Below are 20,729 nucleotides of genomic sequence, written 5' to 3'. Positions count from 1 at the left end.
CTGCCTTTTTCACACGTTATTCAGCTTCCACGACAGTATTCGAGAACTATTTGGTGCTACGCCCGATTACGATTATTGCAAGCAATAACCGTACCATGACTTATGTGCGATTATACGGCGTTATCAGTAGAGTTTATTACTTCGGGGAAGCTTCAGAGGGGACAGCTTCATGCACAGCTGCGAGAAACTGTAAGTGACCTTGATGGATGTCGGCCAGCTGATGCCGTCTTCAGATCTCAGTTGGCTGCGTCGACATTAAAGACGAAGATATTTTTGTGTTGACATGTTGCATTTTACCTAAACGGGTTGTAAAAGGCGTTCGTCATTCATGTTTTCGAGAAGGACCGTCTGATAGATACAAGGCATTATAGTCACATTACGCTGACGTTAATCTAATGTAGGACCATGGTACACGTTTTACACTTAAATATTACATACTTTTTGCTAAATGAACAGATCTTAAAAATAAACATTGTTACCGCAAACAACAATCTTACGGAACTCAGCCCGTTCCGTGCGATTGAGAGGGCCTTAGATAAGGGAAACCTAGTTCAGGCTTTGTTCTTTCTCTTCCGAAAGGCGTTCGATACAGCTCACTTAGTGGACAAAGCACCAGCTTACAGAAAAAGACAAGTCTGGTAACTGGATTCAGGATTTCCTAGCAGATAGAACTCAACACTTCATGTATAACGGGACTATATTTTCAATTATGAAGCAATACACGATGGTACTTTGATACGGTCATTACTGACAACAATATTGCACATAATGTAGTGTAAAACATCGAAAAGCGTCTGAGGTTGTTTGCGAATGATATTGTTGTATATAGGGAGGTTGTAATGCCAAAAACTGTCGTGAAATGCAAGAAGATCGGCAGACGATTTACAATTGATGCTGAGACTGCCATTTACGACTCAACGTAAATCAACATAACATATGCATGTACACTGTTTGATCAAAAGCATCTGATACCTGTTAGTGGACGTTAATATGGACTTCGGCTTCATGAGGGACTCTGCTAGCGACACATTCAATGAAGTCTCTGACCGTCTGTCAAGGAATGTTATTGTCCACAAACTATTACTTCACACATGCTGCTTTGTGGCATTATTTGTATATTTTCATACCGGTGCAATCGTGCTCTCCTAAATGCTCCTGCATGTAGTACACAATTCTTTAAAGTGTGTTCATATGTTTAATGATCTAGCGTACTCTTAAGCACAATAAGATGACCACAACCTACCTGCGAAAAACACCCGCCTTCGGTAACACCACATCTCCGTACTTCACTGTTGGTACTCTACTTGACGGTAGGTAACGTTCTCTAGGAGTTAGCAAAACCCAAGACTTCCCATTGAACTACCACAGGGTATAGCTTGATTCATCGCCAAGGTTTTACATATCTTATGGAAAAGAATGACCTTGAGAGCAGTTTTTTTTATTTTTGTGACAATGATTTTATATCAGCTGGTCTGCCTCATGTATCGTTATATCCAAATAGCTTATAAACGTTAAGCGACATTCAGATCCGATGATGGGACCTTTAGTGTGTTGAACCCGGTTATCCAGTAAACAGTATTTCAGCGATATTGGCTTTTGAATTATTTCTACAATAGAGTGATCGCCCCACTATTCACTATGTGTTCACTGCAAAACATTTTACGGCACCGCGTACTGCATAAAGTGGAGGAACAGTTCGGATACGGTGTCTGTATCAGCATGACAATGCACTCTGTCATAAACCAATCGCTTGACAGTAACGTTCCTGAAATGGACTGACCTACCCAGAGTCCCGCCCTGAGCCAAGTGGAACATCTTTGGGATGAGTTAGAAGACCCCAGCGTCCGACATTACGGCGTTCTCTGGTTTCGGCTCTTGCGGGAGAATGGGCTACCGTTTCACTACAGACGTTCAGATATCTCACTGAAAGTGACCCCAGCAGAGTTCCAGCCTGCTTAAAGGAAAGGGTGGACACACCCTGTATAAATGACTGCTAATAGGTGTCCGGTTCCATTTGATCACATAATATATATATATATATATATATATATATATATATATATATATATATATATATATATATATATATATATGACTGATGTATGTGCCCATGTGATTCAGGATTTGCATGAGTATGGGTAGATGTTTAATCAACCGAAGGTGTCAGATGAATATATTAGCTTCGACAGCTCTTCCGTATCACTTCTTTCAGCTGTGCCAATACACAGGGTGTCCCAGGAGGAATGTTCAATATTCAGTGATGCCACAGGAATGTTGAAGAAAAACCTTTATATGGCATTTGCCCTATTCCGAATGGTTTCCCAGACACAACACATTTAATGTCACTTTCGTACGTTTTTCTTGATTGATTCGAAATCCGCGGACTTTAGCGAGAAAGCGTCTGAATACAAAATTAAACTAAATTAAATTTCCTACAAAAAGTCTGATTCATTTTTTCTGTACGAGTAACAGTTTGCGTGAAGAGAGTGAGAGAATATTGAATATCTCGCGCGACGCGCGTACGATGTGGGTTAGGTTGTTTTTATAGGCCAGTTTGAGGCCGGTTCCCGACTCACAGACCAAAAGTGTCCTGTATTAAACTGTTCGTTTCATTTCCTTTTTACTACTGCTGTACATTGAAAACAATGATAGTCTCCCGAAAAATACAGAAAATAAATAACAAAGTCCATTAAATGTGTTCTGTCTCGGAAACCACTCGGAATAGAGAATACGTCTAGCTGAAGTTTTTTGCTTTAAATGATCGTTCCTGTCATATCCTCCACCTGGGACCAATGTATGTTAACGTGCTTTCCACCCTTAATTGGCTGTGAAAAGCCAGGTTAAAGGTCGTAGAGAGGCATCGGCATACCATCTCCAATAGAAACCTAGTAATTCACTGAGACGTTCAAACCAATCTTCCAGTTGATGATAACTTTACCTTTACGTTTCAAAATATATATCAACAAAATAAAAACAAGGGTAATGGAATGTAGGCGAATTAAATTAAGCGATGCTGATGAATTTAGATTAGCAAACGTGATTTATAGCAGGTTGATGTCCAACCAACTGCACCGCTGTATATGGGCGGTCTCCTTTGTTGTGATCGGACTCTACAACATCGCTACTCATAATTAATTAGTATAATGTTACTGAACACTTATTTATCGTTACACACAAGTCAGCTATAACAGGTTACACACAGATGTGATTCTGTTCGGGATGAGAACTATGTCCTGTAACAAAGCAGTCACCTCCAGAAGTAAACATCCGTTCAGAGACTAAGTCCGTTACCAACATCGCTGCGCAGTTCCCACCCTCGTAGGCTGTTCATCGTACGTGGTTGATTCTCTATTGGTGGCTGTTCTCTTCAGACTGCTGCTAAGCGCGAATTCTGGACTGCGTAGCTGACGAGAAACTCACGGAGCACTCCCGACGAACTTTCGGTGGACTCACTGGGCCGCGAGCTATAAGGCCTTCGGGTATATAACCTGAGTCTGCGTGACCGGCTGTTGCTACGGGCGATAACGCGAATCACCCTTGTTGGGTGCCGAAGAGGGTGATGTTATCGTCTTACGTGATTGGTGGACGTGACGAGGCATGGCGATACAGTACGGCCGTCGCTGGCGACCTCTGTGGAGAACCGCCGAAGTGCTCGCCTCCCTTGGCCTCGCCTAGATGTAGGCTATACTGACACTCTACTCTGAAGTAAGGGTGGACTACACAGCAGGGACAGTGGAGTGGGACACAACAAAGTGATAAGGTCGGGACCTGAACTCGGGTCTTCTGCTTTCTAGGCAGATATGCTGTCCACTACACCACTCTAGAATGAGGCCGACATGGACTACCCTACTCCAGTACTCTCCCTAACACAAACTCTAATTCACACCTCAGCCCATCTTGATTTTCCCATATTTAAGGCTTCAAAATGACTCAAATGGCTCTAAGCACTATAGAACTTAACATCTGAGGTCATCAGTCCCCTAGACTTAAAACTGCTTACCTAGCTAACCTACGGGCATCACACACATCCGTGACCAAGGCAGGTTCAAAAATGGCTCTGAGCTCTATGGGACAACTTCTGAGGTCATCAGTCCCCTAGAACTTAGAACTACTTAAACCGAACTAACCTAAGGACATCACACACATCCATGCCCGAGGCAGGATTCGAACCTGCGACCGTAGCGGTCGCGCGGTTCCAGACTGTAGCGCCTAGAACCACTCGGTCACTCTGGCCGGCACCAAGGCATGATTCGAACCTGCGACCGTAGCAGCAGCGCGGTTCCGGACTGAAGCGCCTAGACCCGCTCGGCCACAGCGGCCGGCTTTAAGGCTTCAGTCACGCAGAGGTGAAGAAGCGCGTACAGGATTGATCGGTACATGCATGAAGCCAATCTTCGGACTGAAAACCACAACAGCATGATTAAGTAACACAGCTGAAGTTATCATTGTTGTCTACTACAAGCAGTTGAAGTTTCTATAGAGAAGAAAGAAGAATAAATTTACTGTTTTGTGTTAGGGAGGGCCTTGGCACAGGGTAATGGGTGCAGCTGTGTCAACCACAACGTCAGGAGTAGTGGGTAGCAAATCTGCCCAGGTAAGTAGAGACTCAGGTTCGAGTCCTGATCTTATCACAAACTTTAATTCATGAATTCAGTTTCTATCGTTAACGACAGCAAATTTGAGACTCAGTATATCGCCAAGAAAATGTAATTCCATCAGATCAAGGCAAGGAAAAGACTTACCAAAAATAGTAGAAGAGTTGAGATATTTGGACAGCAAAATAACTTACGACGGCCGAAATAGAAAGGATATAAAATGCAGACTGGCAATGGCAAGAAAGACATTTCAGAAAAATTTGTTAGAAATCTTTTCCAAATGTATTTATGTGGAGCGTACCTTTTAGGCATGTGAAATGTGCATGTCAATAAATCAGGCAAGAATATAAGATTTTGACTTGTAGTGCTGCAGAAAAATACTGTAGGTTACAGGGGTAGATCGAATAACTAATGAGGATGTGCTGAATCGAAAAGAGAATTTGTGGCACAACATGAAAAAACTTGGGGACTGGTAGATATGAGACATTCTGAGGCATAAAGGAAGAATTAATTTGGTACTGCTGCGAAATGTGATGGGTAAAAATTGTAGATGACGACCAGTGCTTGAATGCAAGTAATCAGGTTCAGAGGATGCAGGTAGCAGTAGTTATGCAGAGATGAAGATGCCTGCACAGAATAGTGTAGAGAGCTGCATGAAGCCAGTCTTCGGACTAAAAACCACAACAACATGATTAAGAAACAGAGCTGAAGCTACTGCATTTATCTATTACGAGCAGCTGAAGTTTCCAGACCCTTCACCAGAATAGAAGAAAGAAGAATAAAATTACTGAACAGGAAATGTTACTCATTTCTGAAGTTATGATCGGCAAACTGTGTCGCGACCCACTGCGGTATCGCGATGATCTACACAGGCTGGAAGTAACACGGTAAAAGGCTTTTCGATCGCCTACTTTTCATTTTCACCAACCGGATGCTACCGAAAGAAAAGTTGTCAGATGTTGTGGGCCCGTCGAATCACGCTTCCGTAACTTGTTGGATAGGTTGGCATAGGAGGAAGTTTGTAATTATTGATGCAGATCGCTCTTTCGCTCTTAGGGATAACCACCGCCGTCTGTCATGACGGCTTTCATTTTTAGACGATCCTTCCGCTTCCTCTATTGATACTGAGTCGACCCACATTGCCGTTTATGCTGACGTTTCACATCCGTTACGAAGTTCCTTCACTAGCCACTAAGTCTGCTAAATTCTTCTTCCATAGAACATTTTTCCTTTTTTCTCAAGCCATTTTTCCTTGTACGGAAGTGGACGATAAGGAGTTTAGGTAAGGAGAGAATACAAGCTTTCGAAATACCGAGGACCACATGGATACGTACAACTGCTAATGAGGATGTAAGAATCGAACTGAGGAGAAAGATTTATGTGGCACAACTTGACTAACAGAAGGGGTTGATTTATGGGACACATCCTGAGGTATTAAGTAATAATTAGTTTGCTAACAGAAGGAACAGTTGGGGGGGGGGCTAAAATTGCAGAGACAGACCAGGACCAGACTACAGTAAGCAGGTTTAAATGGATAGACTGCAATAGTTACGCAGGGATGAAGAGGCTGGCACAGAATAGACTAATGTCGGGAGCAGCATCTTGCCAGTGTTCGGAGTGATGATCACAACATCGACGTACACTAATTCCCTGTCCTTTCAAGGGCGAAACTGATATGACAGCGGTATAATTAATTGCCTATCTTAAGCTCAAATGATTTTCAAAACGATGAATCGTTTAACTAAAATTAGTGAAATATTTGCATGTGTTTAAAAGTGTTAAAAAGTTGGATCATGTTGTTCGTATTAAAAAACAAAACTGCTGACTCTGAAGTTGGTAAACGTATCACACCACTGAACAAGAAGTCGCACTGTGAAAGGATTAATGAGGAGAAGAATGGTTAGGAGGTTAGTGTGTGTGTGTGTGTGTGTGTGTGTGTGTGTGTGTGTGTGTGTAGGTTTATATTAAAAGAGACGGGAAGCATAGGTTGAGGTGTTGCACCGAAAGGTTAGTATCTACAAACTGGAATAATCGGATGTATTTATGGTTATGAAAAGATAATATCCCGTGGCGAAAGTTATTGGATCCAGACAGTATCATCGTTATGTAGAATAAGGAAGTTAGCCTAATAGATCTGATCGGATGATGTACATCATAATGGTTTCTCCACAGATGTACATTTGTCGTCTAAGCTATCTGCTTGGAAATCGTGTAAGTTCTGTTTTATTAAATTTTGTGTTTCAGCCATAACTGCTGCTTATTCTGTAGTTAAAAGTTGCTATTATACTTTGTCAGGAAATTGATTGTACTTATTTTCTCAAGGAAACTTCTTGTGACTAACGTTTTAGGGGTCTTTAGTAGTCTGCAAGCACCGTTATTTGCATAATATAACTTTTATTTACAAATGATACCTTAATATGCGCAGTAGTTGCTGAACTCGTATTTTACAGTACATTTTGGTAAAGTACGTGGAGCGATCACTTACTTTCGTCTCTGCCTTTTACGTTTTAAAATTTCAGTTTCTGTTTGCCCTTCTGTACTCGACAGACTTATTCCCTTCTACACTTCATCTTTAAGAAACAATGACAAAAATTACCTTTAAAAAATTAAAATAATCCAAAGACATCAACAGCTGGAAAAGATAAGTTTCATAGCATAAGAACATATTAATTACAGCATATCGAAGTAAGACAAATAAGTGTGCCCGTTCAACACGTACACTACAGCTGATTAAAAACAATCGTTTGAAAAAAAAATAAGGGGAAGAATGTTTCCGTAGTGGTTTATAAAAAAATATACACATTGACTAAAAGGGCACCAACACAGGAACCATATTTACATCTTTACACAACTTTTACCATAAAAAAACCACTAGCACAATAGAATATCAAGAGTATCCACATGGTCACACCATCTTCTCCTCAACATTAATCTACAAGATCAACTGTAAAAGCTGTCAAATACTTAAAGGGGGGAAACTACATTCCTGTGTCATCGAACTTATTCTAGCAGAGCATACTCCAACAGGCCTGACGGTCAGACGTGACCGCCAGTTTTCGCTCCCAGCCTCTGTGATGCCTTCTGCGGCCTCAGCCTCAACGGGTCACAGCGATAACCTGTTTCGCCGACATTCTTGCTAACGCTGTTTACAGATTATGAAAGTTGCAATCGCAGAGGCGTCTCTACCGATTGCGTGTGCATGTGTGTGCATGTGTGTGTGTGTGTGTGTGTGTGTGTGTGTGTGTGTGTGTGTGTGTGTGTGTGTGCATGCGTGCGTGCGTGCGGAGCGTGTGTGTACATAAGTGCGCGCGTTCTTGTCATGTGTGATCAGTAAATCCCGCCTGTTTCTTCTTTATCGCCAGGTTCCTTTACTGGCGCTTGTTTCCTATCTAAATATTTCCTTCCGATAAGCGTGCCGTCTCCGGAGCAAAGCAAACAGGACCCCGCTTCGGAGAAATGGAATTAGAACGGCCGTACGGACAAAAGCTGCCAAGATGACGTCATAGGTGTTAACAGAGTTAAAAGGCTCGTTTCTGCGAACTTGGCCTACATTCCTTTTCATCGTCTCCAGAAAGACTGTGACGCAGTAAACGCCCAGTGCACGGGACATACCATACTAGAGGAGAGTTCTTCTCACAAGTCCGCGAATTGTTGGTTAACTTTTTCAGTAAATTTACACTATTCTGATTTTTATGAGAAGACTGTCTCTCTTCTGCAGATTCGGGAAATTCTTCGCTGTCGGTTTATCCGCGACGACAAACTTACAGAGATAAAAGTGCAGCTTATGTTCTTATTGCCTAATGAGTACGATAAGCGACTAATTATTTTTCCTCCTTTACTATGTTGACTTAGAACGTATAATCATTCCGCTAATCCAATACTTTTCTTGTTAAATCAATCCTCTTCGTCATCTGCGTCATCTATCACTTACACTGAGATGACGAAAGTCATGGGATACCTCCTAATATCGGGTTGGACCTCCTTTCTCCCGACGTTGTGTAGCAACTCGACATCGCATAGACTGCAGAAATATTGAGCCAGGCTGCCTCTCTACCCGTCTATAATTCGGACAGTATTGCCGGTGCAGGAGACCTCAAGTACGTCCCATAAATATTCGATGTTGGGGGATCTACGTGGCCAAATCATTCGCTCGAATGGTCCAGAATGATCTTCAAACCAATCGTCAACAATTGTGGCCCAGTGACAGGGCGCATTATCATCCATAAAAATTCCATTGTAGTTTGGGCACCAGTCTATGAAAGACTGCAAATGGTCTCCAAGAAGCCGAACATAACCAGTTACAGTCAATGAACGGTTCAGTTGGATTTGAGGACCCAGTCCATTCCATGTAAACGCAGCCCAAACCATTATGAAGCCATAACAAACTCGCACAGTGCCTTGTTGACAATTTGTGCCCATGGTTTCGTGCGGTCTCCGCCACACTCGAACCCTACCATCTGCTCTCACCAACTGAAATTGGGCCTCATCTGACCAGGCTACGGTTTTCCAGTCGTCTAGGGTCCAACAGATGTGATCCCGTGCCCGGGAGAGGCCCTGCAGGCGACGTCATGCTATTAGCAAAGGCACTCGCGTAGGTTGTCTGCTGCCGCAGCCCATTAACGCCAACTTTCACCGCACTGTCCTAACGGATACATTCGTCGTACGTCCCACATTGATTTCTGCGGCTATTTCACTCAGTGTTGCTTGTCTGTTAGCATCGACAACTCTACGAAAATGCCGCTGCTCTCAGTCGTTAACTTAAGGCCGTTGGCCACTGCGTTGTCTGTGGTGAGAGCTAAAGCCTGAAATTTGGTACCCTCGGCTTGCTCTTGACACTGTGGTCTCGGACTATTGAATTCCCTATCGATTTCCGAAATGGAATGTCCCATGCGTCCAGTTCCAATGGTAATTCCGCGTTCAAGGTCCTTTAATTTCATCGCGCGGCCATAATCACGTCGGAAACCTCTCCACATGATTCACCCGAGTAAAAATGATAGATCCGCCAATGCACTCCCCTTGCATAACCTGTGCGCGCGATACTACCACCATCTGTATATGTGCATATAGCTGTCTCATGACTGTTGCCTCAGTGTGTATTCCCCTGTGTTACAAATGTTGAATTATAAATGTCACGTTACTCTAGTGAATGAAATTATAACATCTGCTGAAGTAGCTGTTCCTTTCGCAAATGTAGAGACTTATTATTAGTTAAGGAGAGGATCTGACTCTACCTACAGAACCTCAACCTCCACCTACCGTTGCCTAAAGTATTAACGATAACGTAACAGCAACGTTACAGGACCTCTTGTAGCATCTGCTTTCAGATACCCCACATCAAAAAAGTTTTGCATCACCTCGGCTCCGAAAGCTGCGTAACATGTACCGAAAATTGAAATAGAGATCTTCATATACATCATTTTCGCCCGTATTCTTGCTCATGAAAGCCACACATTGCTTGTGTACCACCATACAGCGAGACTTACAGAGGTGGTGGTCCAGATTTCTGTACACACCGGTACCTCTAACACCCAGCAGCACGTCCTCGTGCATTGATGGATGCCTGTATTCATCGTGGCATACTATCCATAAATTCATTACGGCAACTGTTGTTCCAGATTGTCCCACTCCTCAGTGGCGATTCTGCGCGGATCCCTCAGAGTGGTTGGTGGGTCACATCGTCCATAAACAGGCCTTTTCAATCTATCCCAGGTATGTTCGATAGGGTTCATGTTTGGAGAACATGCAGTCCACTCTTGTCGAGCGATGTCGTTATCCTCAAGGAAGTCATTCACAAGATGTTCACGATGGGGGCGCGAATTGTCGTCCATGATGATGAATGCCTCTCCAATATGCTGCCGATATGGTTGCACTATCGGCCGGAGGATGGCATTCACGTATCGTACAGCCATTACGGCGCCTTCTATGACCACCAGCGAGGTACGTCAGCCTCACTTAATGCCACCCCAAAACAGCAGCGAACCTCCACCTTGCTGCCCTCACTGGACAGTGTTTCTAAGGCATTCAGCATGACCGGGTTGGCTCCAAACACGTCTCCGACGATTGTCTGATTGAAGGTATATGCAACACTCGTCGGCGAAGAGAATATGTGAATCCTGAGCTGTCCATTCGGCATGTTGCCCCGCGCTGCATGGTATCGTGGCTGCAAAGATGGACCTCGTCATGGACGTGGGGAGTGACGTTGCGCATCAGGCACCCTATTGCGCTCAGTTTGAGTCATAACACTACCTCCTGTGGCTGCACGAAAAGCATTATTCAACATGGTGGCGTTACTGTCAGGGTTCCTCCGAGCCATAATCCGTAGCAGCGGTCACCCACTACAGTAGTAGCCCTTCGGTGGCCTGAGCGAGGCATGTCATCGACAATTCTTGTCTCTCTATATCTCCTTCATGTTCGGATAACATCGCTTTGGTTCACTCCGAGACGCCTGGACACTTCCCTTGTTGAGAGCCCTTCCTGACACGAAGTAACAATGCGGACGCGCTCGAACCGCGGTATTGACTGTCTAGGCATGGTTGAACTGCAGACAACAGGAGTCGTGTACCTCCTTCCTGCTGGAATGACTGATCGGCTGTCGGACCCCCTCCGTCTAATAGGCGCTGGTCGTGCAAGGTTGTTTACATCTTTGAGGAGGTTTAGTGACATCTCTGAACAGTCAAAGGCACTGTATCTGTGATAAAATATCCACAGTCAACGTCTATCTTCAGGAATTCTGGGAACCGGGGTGATGCAAAACTTTTTTAATGTGTGTTACTTTGTAGTTTTTTATCATTACGTTGCTTCTGTAATGATTCTTTCTCTCCTCTTTTTATTTAAAGTGGACCAGTTGATGTTTGAAACTTCTTACCGCTTGTCAAAAAGTTATGTGATCGACTCATATAAAATATTTTAAATAACAGAAATAAAAAAAAAACTATGGAGGAGGTTGGTACCTACTGATTATGATAAAAGTGAGACGAAGGTGATGAATCCGAAGGTATTGTACCATTTATTAACTCTTGCTTACAAATTAACAAAGAACAGTCACAACTAACGATCTATATCATACAAGACCTAAATCAAGCATTTCAATTCAGTTATAAAACCAAAAAGACTCTCTCCTTTCAGTGTCCTTCTTCAAATAAAAAGGGACAGATGAAACAACTTGAAAACAAGAAAAGAAAGATTCTCTGGAATTTTCTGGGTCCCCTGAAGATTACTGATGCGGCTTGGAAAAATAAGAATAACGCGGAGTCGTACAAGTATACCGAAAAGATGACGGACGAAGTTCCGAAAAAGTTGAAAATTGATAGACACGTAGTAAGAATAGACGGTAACAGACTGAACAAAAAGATCTTCAGGTTACATCAGGTCCATAAAGTCCACCTCTGTGTAGGTAGAACAGATCGAAAGAGATGCACACGAAACTGGCAATACATTAGAGATAACTCAAAGCAGAAAATATTTCGGAACGAAGTCAACATCATACATTTATTTGCAAGGAAGCCACTGAAACGGAAATCTGTACATTACATTTCCGAGGAGGAGAGAAAGAAACGGAGTGAAAGAGTGAAGAGGTTCTAAAAAGGGTGAAATAAGACCAAAAGCCTTAAGCTCTACGAGGTCCATAGGCGGCGAAATTTGGAAGAAGTGATTTATTATATAAGTAATTTCTAAAAATGTAAAGTAGCCAAACCGAAGCAATCTGGCGGCGTACAACGAGACGGACCCTGCTTAGTGGTCAGCTCATTCACCTGTCTGTCGCTAACTGCCTTCTTATTGTGGGGTCTTGTGAAGTATTTAACTTATTGTACAAGACATCTACGGAGACTAAAGGGGCAAGAAAGAATTCTCGCTACATGAGACACTATTCGAAACACGGGGGTTGTTCGGCAAATTACGTTGGAATAGCAGCTGGGTTATGCCAATTTAGCTAACTGTTGTGACTGTAACGCCCTATGCTTGAGGCGCTACAGTCAGATAAATGTAATTTTACTAATGGAAGTGTTACTCCACCGAGCACCATTACGATGTTTATCAAACTTTTTGGATATGCCCATCACATTATGATGATGATGATGAAGTCCCGTACTCCGTGATAGAGCGTAGGGGAACGATGCGGGAAAACCGCACCACCGTACTAGACAAGGTCCTGGTGGAGGTGGTTTGCCATTGCCTTCCTCTGACCGTAATGGGAATGAATGATGATGATGATGGCACAACACCCAGTCATCTTGAGGCAGGGAAAATCCCTGACCCAGCCGAGAATCGAACCCGGGACCCCGTGCTCGGGAAGCGAGAACGCTACCGCGAGACCACGAGCAGCGGACGACCATCACATAACGAGTATTAAATTATTAACTGTTTCTTTTCATCATCAACATCAGCACGATGCGTGATCTCCATGGACAAAATTCTTCGTTATATGGAAGCAAACATCCTTCGAAAATCTTCTCGAGGAATTAAAAAATGCCAGAACATACGCTACATCAGTTCATGAAGATTGCTGACTAAAGGTAGGTGTGAAAGTATACGTAGTCCCAACGCGTCCCAGACTGGATTTGTGGTTGTCAAACAAGGGGATCGGGTGGACCAGTCAAGGATCTCTTCCTTCGTTGAGGCGTTTATAGTTTGAACTGCAGTGTGGCGCCTTGCACTGTCCTGCTGGAATATGCCAGTTTGTACCTCGGTCGATTAGCATATGACAAGGTGTTGCGATTATAAAGGAACATCCACAGTTATACCGAGATAAGGTAGACCTCATGCACCGGCAGACAGGAACCATCGAGCACTGCGGAGGGTGGTTTTAAACAATCGTATGAAAGTAGTGGAAGGAATAATTCGCGAGGTCCAAATTGTTATCAGCAGTCCATCTGGCTAATGATCGGCGTAGAGACGTAAAAAGAATGGCGCACAGTGATCGAGCAGCTTCTCATAAGCCACCCATTTCTGCAGTCGGTGCCAACTGACACTTAAGGTGATGAAGTGTGGCGCCACTGGACAGCGGGTGACTGGAAAAAGAGTGATTTGGAGCAACCAATGACCCTGTACCCTGTGGCAGTCCGATGGGAGGGTTTGAATTTGGCAATTGCCTGGAGAACGTTACCTCCCATCATGTGTAGTGCCTACAGTGAAGCACAGAGGAGGAAGTTCTATGGTATAAGGGTTTTTTTCGTGGCTAGGTTGTAGTTCCTTTATGGAGCTGAAGGAAACGCTAAAAGTCGGAAGATATGATCACATTTTGCAGCATTGTGTACTGAACACCGTAGAGGAACAGTTAGAAAATGATGATTGTATCAGTATGACAATGGACCCTGTCATAAAGCAGCATCTGTGAGGCAACAGCTACATTCTGAACCGAATGGAACACCTTTTGATGGTCCAGAACATCGGATTCGCTCCAGACCCGGGAATCCAACATCACCATCTTTTCTAGTTTCAGCTCTTGACAAAGGAGAGGCCGCCAGTTCCCCACAGGCAATGAAACAGCTCACTGAAAGTGCCCCCAGTAGAGTTCAAACTGCATGCAGGCGAAGAACTCGGGGAAGATCAGTTTGGATTCCGTAGAAATTTTGGAACACGTGAGGCAATGCTGCCCCTACGACTTATCTTAGAAGAAAGATTAAGGTAAGGCAAACCTACGTTTCTAGCATTTGTAGACTTAGAGAAAGCTTTTGACAATGTTTACTGGAATACTCTCTTTCAAATTTTGCAGGGTAAAATACAGGGAACGAAAGGCTATTTACAATTTGTACGGAAACCAGATGGCAGTTATAAGAGTGGAGGGGCATGAAAGGGAAGCAGTGGTTGGGAAGGGAGTGAGACAGGGTTGTAGCATATCCCCGATGTTATTCAGTATGTATATTGAGCAAGCAGTAAAGGAAACAAAAGAAAAATTCGGAATAGGAATTACAATCCATGGAGAAGAAATAAAAACTTTGAGGTTCTCCGATGACATTGTAATTCTGTCAGACAGCAAAGGACCTGGAAGAGCAGCTGAACGGAATGGACAGTGTCTTGAAAGGAGGATATAAGATGAACATTAACAAAAGCAAAACGAGGATGATGGAATGTAGTAGAATTAAATAGGGTGATGCTGAGGGTATTAGATTAGGAAATGAGACGCTTAAAGTAGTAAATGAGTTTTACTATTTGGGGAGCAAAATAACTGATGATGGTCGAAGTAGAGACGATATAAAATGTAGACTGGCAATGGCAAGGAAATCGTTTCTGAAAAAGAGAAATTTGTTAACATCGAGTATAGATTTAAGTGTCAGGAGGTCGTTTCTGAAAGTATTTGTATGGAGTGTAGCCATGTATGGAAGTGAAAAGTGGACGATAAATAGTTTAGACAAGAAGGGAATAGAAGCTTTCGAAATGTGGTGCTACAGAAGAATGATGAAGGTTAGATGGGTAGATCACATAACTAATGAGGAGGTATTGAATAGAATTGGGGAGAAGAGAAGTTTGTGGCACAACTTGACAAGAAGAAGGGATCACTTGGTAGGATATGTTCTGAGGCATCAAGGGATCACCAATTTAGTATTGGAGGGCAGCGTGGAGGGTAAAAATTGTAGAGGGAGACCACGAGATGGATACACTAAACAGATTTAGAAGGATGTAGGTTGCTGGGAGATGAAGAAGCCTGCACAGGATAGAGTAGCATGGAGAACTGCATCAAACCAGTTTCTGGACTAAAGACAACAACAACAGGCGAAGATTGGATATACCCCATTTTAGTGTCCACTAACAGTTGTCTGAATACTCTTGATCGGACCGTCTCGCTGTCGAGAATCGCTGCTCCCTGTGATCTTTTTAGGACCGATCCCAAAACCACAAAAGAAGCGAGAGTTGTCCCAAAACACCACAGAACACTGTACGGAGTGAGTGTGAAGGATGGCGCTTAGAGGTGGTAGGGGGGGGAGGGGGAGCCTTGAGTAGCCGGCTACGGGGAGGACCTGTCAATCAGAGTCGTCTGCCTGTAGCCAGAGCGTGTCCTGGGGCAGGTGTGCTGTCCGCGGCCCACCTGACTGTACCGGAGGCGGGGCAGACACACGTGTCGCAGGACTCGCCAAGGACGCCCTGTCTGCGGCGCCCACACGCCCCCGGAGGCTGCCTAGCCCTCAGCTCCGGGCTCCGAGCTGCGTCTAGCCGGCATCCCCCTTCACATCGCGCTGCAGCTTGACCGTTTCTCACTGCATCCCACCGATTTCAACCCCACGGAACCTGTTCCTGGGCGCATGTGCAGCATAGTTCGTCTCTGAGATAGCTGGTAAAAGAAGTTTTCGCATCAACATTTGCCGGCCGCGGTGGCCGAGCGCTTCTAGGCGCTACAGTCTGACACCGCGCGACCGCCAAGGTCGCAGGTTCGTTCAAATGGTTCAAATGGCTCTGAGCACTATGGGACTTAACATCGATGATCATCAGTCCCCTAGAACTTAGAACTGCTTAAACCTAACTAACCTAAGGACAACACAACACCCAGCCATCACGAGGCAGAGAAAATCGCTGACCCCGCCGGGAATCGAACCCGGGAATCCGGGCGTGGGAAGCGAGAACGCTACCGCACGACCACGAGATGCGGGCAGCAGTTAAGTCCCATAATGCTCAGAGCCATTTGAACCATCAACATTTAGGCGACATAGGCAGCAGAGGTACTGGTCTACGAAAGGTAAACACAAAGTTCTAATTATCACAACGAAAAACTACACTCTAAGACACACGATGAAGGAATTGTCCGAATGACACGAAAATATATAATTACAATTCAAGAAAAATTGGATGATTTATTTAAAGCAGTTATTCGGCTTGGCACGATTGATAGAGTTGTTGGATGTCCTCCTGACGGATATCGTGCCAAATTCTGTCCAATTGGCGAGTTAGATGATCAAAATTCCGAGATGGCTAGAAAGCCCGGCCCATAATGCTCCAAACGTTTTGAATTGGAGAGAGATTCGGTGACGCTGCTGCCGTAGGTATTCTTTGGCAAGCACGAAAACAATCAGTAGCAACTCTCACCGTGTGCGGGCGGGTGTTATCTTGCTGAGATATATCCACAGGGTTGCTTGCCACGTAGGACAACAAAACAGTGAGCAGAATATCGTCGACGTGCCACTGTGCTGTAAGGGCGCCGCGGATGACAACCAAAGGGGTCCTACTGTGGAAATAAATGACACCCCAGACCACGAGTCGAGGATTTCGGGCCGTACGGCAGGCGTCAGTTACGTCGTTGCTGTCTAGGGCGTCTCCAGATATGTCTTCGCTAGTCACTGGGCCAAAGTTCGTAGTGGGACTCATCACTGAAGACAACTTTAGTCCATTCAATGAGAGTGCAGGCCAAAGACGTTTCTGGAGAAGCCCCGGACGTGGCTGGGTACCACCCTGACTGTCGCTCACCATACGGCCCGACACGGAGCGCTGGTCTGCGATGCCATCTCATTTCACAGCAGGGTCCCCTTTGGTTGTGATCGGCGTCGCCCTTACAACACAGCGGTACAAAATGGTTCAAATGGCTCTGAGCACTATGGGACTTAACATCTGAGGTCCCCAGAACTACTTAAACCTAACTAACCTCCATCACACACATCCATGCCCGAGCCAGGATTCGAACCTGCGACCATAACGGTTACGCGGTTCCTGACTGAAGCGCGTAGAACCGCTCGGCCACACTGGCCGGCAACACAGTGGTACGTCGACGATATTGTACTCCCCGTTTTGGTGCCCTTCAAGCTTCAAGGCAAGCAATCTTGAGCTTTCATTTCAGCAAGATAATGGCCACCCAGACACGGCGAGAGATTCTACTGCTTTTCTTGTTTGCCAAACCCTACCTTGGCCACGAAGGTCACTGATCTCTCTCCAGTTGACAACACTGGAGCGTTATGGGCAAGACGATCCGTCCAGCTCAGGATTTTGAAGATCTAACGCTCCAATCAGACAGCATTTGGCTCGATAGCCCTCAGGAAGACATCCAACAACTCTATCAATCTCAGGGCCAGCGGTGGACCAACGTATCACTGACTTGCGCAATCTGTGAGGCTCTTCTCTTGAATAAATCATCCAGTTTTTCTGAAATTGTAATCATCAAAGCCACCGATTTTCGTCCCATTCGGACAATTCCTGCGTGGTACGTCGTTTTAATTTATTAATTTTTTCTCAGAGGCTATTTACGAAACTTGTCGTACAGTAATGAGACGACATAATGCAGAACGCTTACCGAGCTTGGCACTAAGCAATGTTGTGGCCTCGCTAATCCGCGGCCAGCTTGATGCCACACCTCCTGCTGCAAGCGCACGAAGCGTCTCAACCGAGCCGGCATTAGAAGCTGCCGCAACGAGGCCAGCCCAGTCGACTACCAGTCGAAGTCCCGTCAGTTTATAGTGGGTACCTGTGATCGTGATAATGTCTGACCACTAGGCTCTGATTAATGGACTCTTTCTCGGACTTGCTGTTCAAGTTTAATAAAGAACAGCAAGTCAAGTAATTACTGTGCTATTGAGATTCTAATAATATCTGCTTGTCTAAGCATCAACCTATTCCTCACACTCAACACATCTACATCTACATTTATACTCCGCAAGCCACCTAACGGTGTGTGGCGGAGGGCACTTTACGTGCCACTGTCATTACCTCCCTTTCCTGTTCCAGTCGCGTATGGTTCGCGGGAAGAACGACTGCCGGAAAGCCTCCTTGCGCTCTCGAATCTCTCTAATTTTACACTCGTGATCTCCTCGGGAGGTATATGTAGGGGGAAGCAATATATTCGATACCTCATCCAGAAACGCACCCTCTCGAAACCTGGACAGCAAGCTACACCGCGATGCAGAGCGCCTTTCTTGCAGTCTGCCAATTGAGTTTTCTAAACATCTCCTTAGCGCTATCACGCTTACCAAATAACCCTGTGACGAAACGCGCCTCTCTTCTTTGGGTCTTCTCTATCTCCTCTGTCAACCCGACCTGGTACGGATCCTACACTGATGAGCAATATTCAAGTATAGGTCGAACGAGTGTTTTGTAAGCCACCTCCTTTGTTGATGGACTATATTCTCTAAGAACTCTCCCAATGAATCTCAACCTGGCACCCGCCTTACCAACAATTAACTTTATATGATCATTCCACTTCAAATCGTTCCGTACGCATACTCCCAGATATTTTACAGAAGTAATTGCTACCAGTGTTTGTTCCGCTATCATATTATCATACAATAAAGGATCCTTCTTTCTATGTATTCGCAATACATTACGTTTGTCTATGTTAAGGGTCAGTTGCCACTCCCTGCACCAAGTGCCTATCCGCTGCAGATCTTCCTGCATTTGCCTACAATTTTCTAATGCTGCAACTTCTCTGTATACTACAGCATCATCCGCGAAAAGCCGCATGGAACTTCCGACACTATCTACTACGTTATTTATATATGTTGTGAAAAGCAATGGTCCCATAACACTCCCCTGTGGCACGCCAGAGGTTAGTTTAACGTCTGTAGACGTCTCTCCATTGAGAACTACATGCTGCGTTCTGTTTGCTACAAACTCATCAATCCAGCTACACAGCTGGTCTGATATTCCGTAGGCTATTAATTTGTTTATCAGGCGACAGTGCGGAACTGTATGGAACGTTTTCCGGAAGTCAAGGAAAATGGCATCTACCTGGGAGCTTGTATCTAATATTTTCTGAGTCTCATGAACAAATAGAGCGAGTTGGGTCTCACGCGAACGCTGTTTCCGTAATCCATATTGATTCCTACAGAGTAGATTCTGGGTTTCCAGAAATTACATGATACGCGAGCAAAAAACATGTTCTAAAATTCTACAACAGATCGATGTCAGAGATATAGGCCTATAGTTCTGCGCATCTGCTCGACTGCCCTTATTGAAAACTGGAACTACCTGTGTTCTTCTTGAAAAGAAGAAATCAGCCACTCGTCGCTGTTAGTAATGCCATTTATTTACACAGATAGCGCCGTTACCGGTTTCGGGTCGGCAATTTTATCTTCAGATGGCTGTTCAAGTTTATATTACATTTTTTGTTGTTTATATTATTTGTTGGCTGTTTTTTCCTTCTTGTGATGACGGTGCCCTACAGCAAAAACTAGATGAGAAGCGACCTATTTAACCGTAACTGTACCTAATGACGAATGGAAAAAATTTTCTCTAAGGCAGGACAGTTTGAGTATTAGCTTACGTCAAAATTCCCGCGTCATTATGTTACGCTATTGATAGGTTGTGGTCACAAAGCAATAAAAAATTATGTGAGGAATTTGTTATTCATAAGTAAGCAACAATGCTGTTTGCGCAAATAAATAGGATCATCAGCACTGGATGGTTGCTGTTTTCTTCTTTTCAGGAATCGACTAGTAATTTTCTACACAGCCACGGTCTAAAAGTGTCAGTTCTAGACAAAACAGCAGTCCGAATTAAGTTTTTGTAAGTTTCAAAGTAAAGGCCTTCTGTCCTGCTACACACTGAAATCCCCGCTCTGCAGTTCCGTAGCACACCGCCAGAGCAGCAAACATAAAATGGCGCAACCCAGACATAAAGTGGACGTCCGTGCGAGAATTGGGTTTCGACAACAGCGGTCATGTTGCGGCTTCGTCACGCCAATGCATACGACTACTTTAGCCGCCTGAATGGCCGGATACAGGAAGACCTGGAGAGAAGGAGAGTCTAACGCTTCAAAATTTCACTTCATATCGGATTACCTGCCTGGCGCAAGCTCGCGAGGATTACATGCTGCCAGCCGGGGTAGCCGATCGGTTCTAGGCGCTACTGTCTGGAACCGCGCGCCGCTAGGGTCGCTGGTCCGAATCCTGCCTCGGGCATGGATGTGTGTGATGTCTTTAGGTTAGTTAGGTTTAAGTAGTTCTAAGTTCTAGGGGACTGATGACCTCAGAAGTTAAGTCCCATAGTGCTCAGAGCCATTTGAATTTTCGTAACCTTACACAAAACTATGATTTTATAAGAGAAACAGATCTTCTTTTCCTCTTTTTCCTGGCCTTATGACGTGTCTTACAAGATGAGCATCTTATTCTGTATTTCAGATTGCAATATTACCAGCAGAGGGCGACCCGGATGTCCGTCTTGCACACCTAACCCCCCACCTCCCTACCCAGCTGACGGAATTTGTGTGACCCGTTTGTCTGC

The 20,729-nt window shown here is 44.5% G+C and overlaps 1 protein-coding gene across 2 annotated transcripts in view; it reads left to right on the top strand.

The window, feature by feature from the left end:
- The window catches only part of LOC126272472 (chondroadherin-like protein), a 512,729-nt gene that overhangs the window by 224,486 nt on the left and 267,514 nt on the right, over positions 1 to 20,729 (top strand). The window lies entirely within an intron of this gene.

Source organism: Schistocerca gregaria, chromosome 5 (genome assembly GCF_023897955.1).
Source record: "Schistocerca gregaria isolate iqSchGreg1 chromosome 5, iqSchGreg1.2, whole genome shotgun sequence".
NCBI lineage: Eukaryota > Metazoa > Arthropoda > Insecta > Orthoptera > Acrididae > Schistocerca > Schistocerca gregaria.
This window is presented reverse-complemented; position numbering and strand designations above follow the sequence as displayed.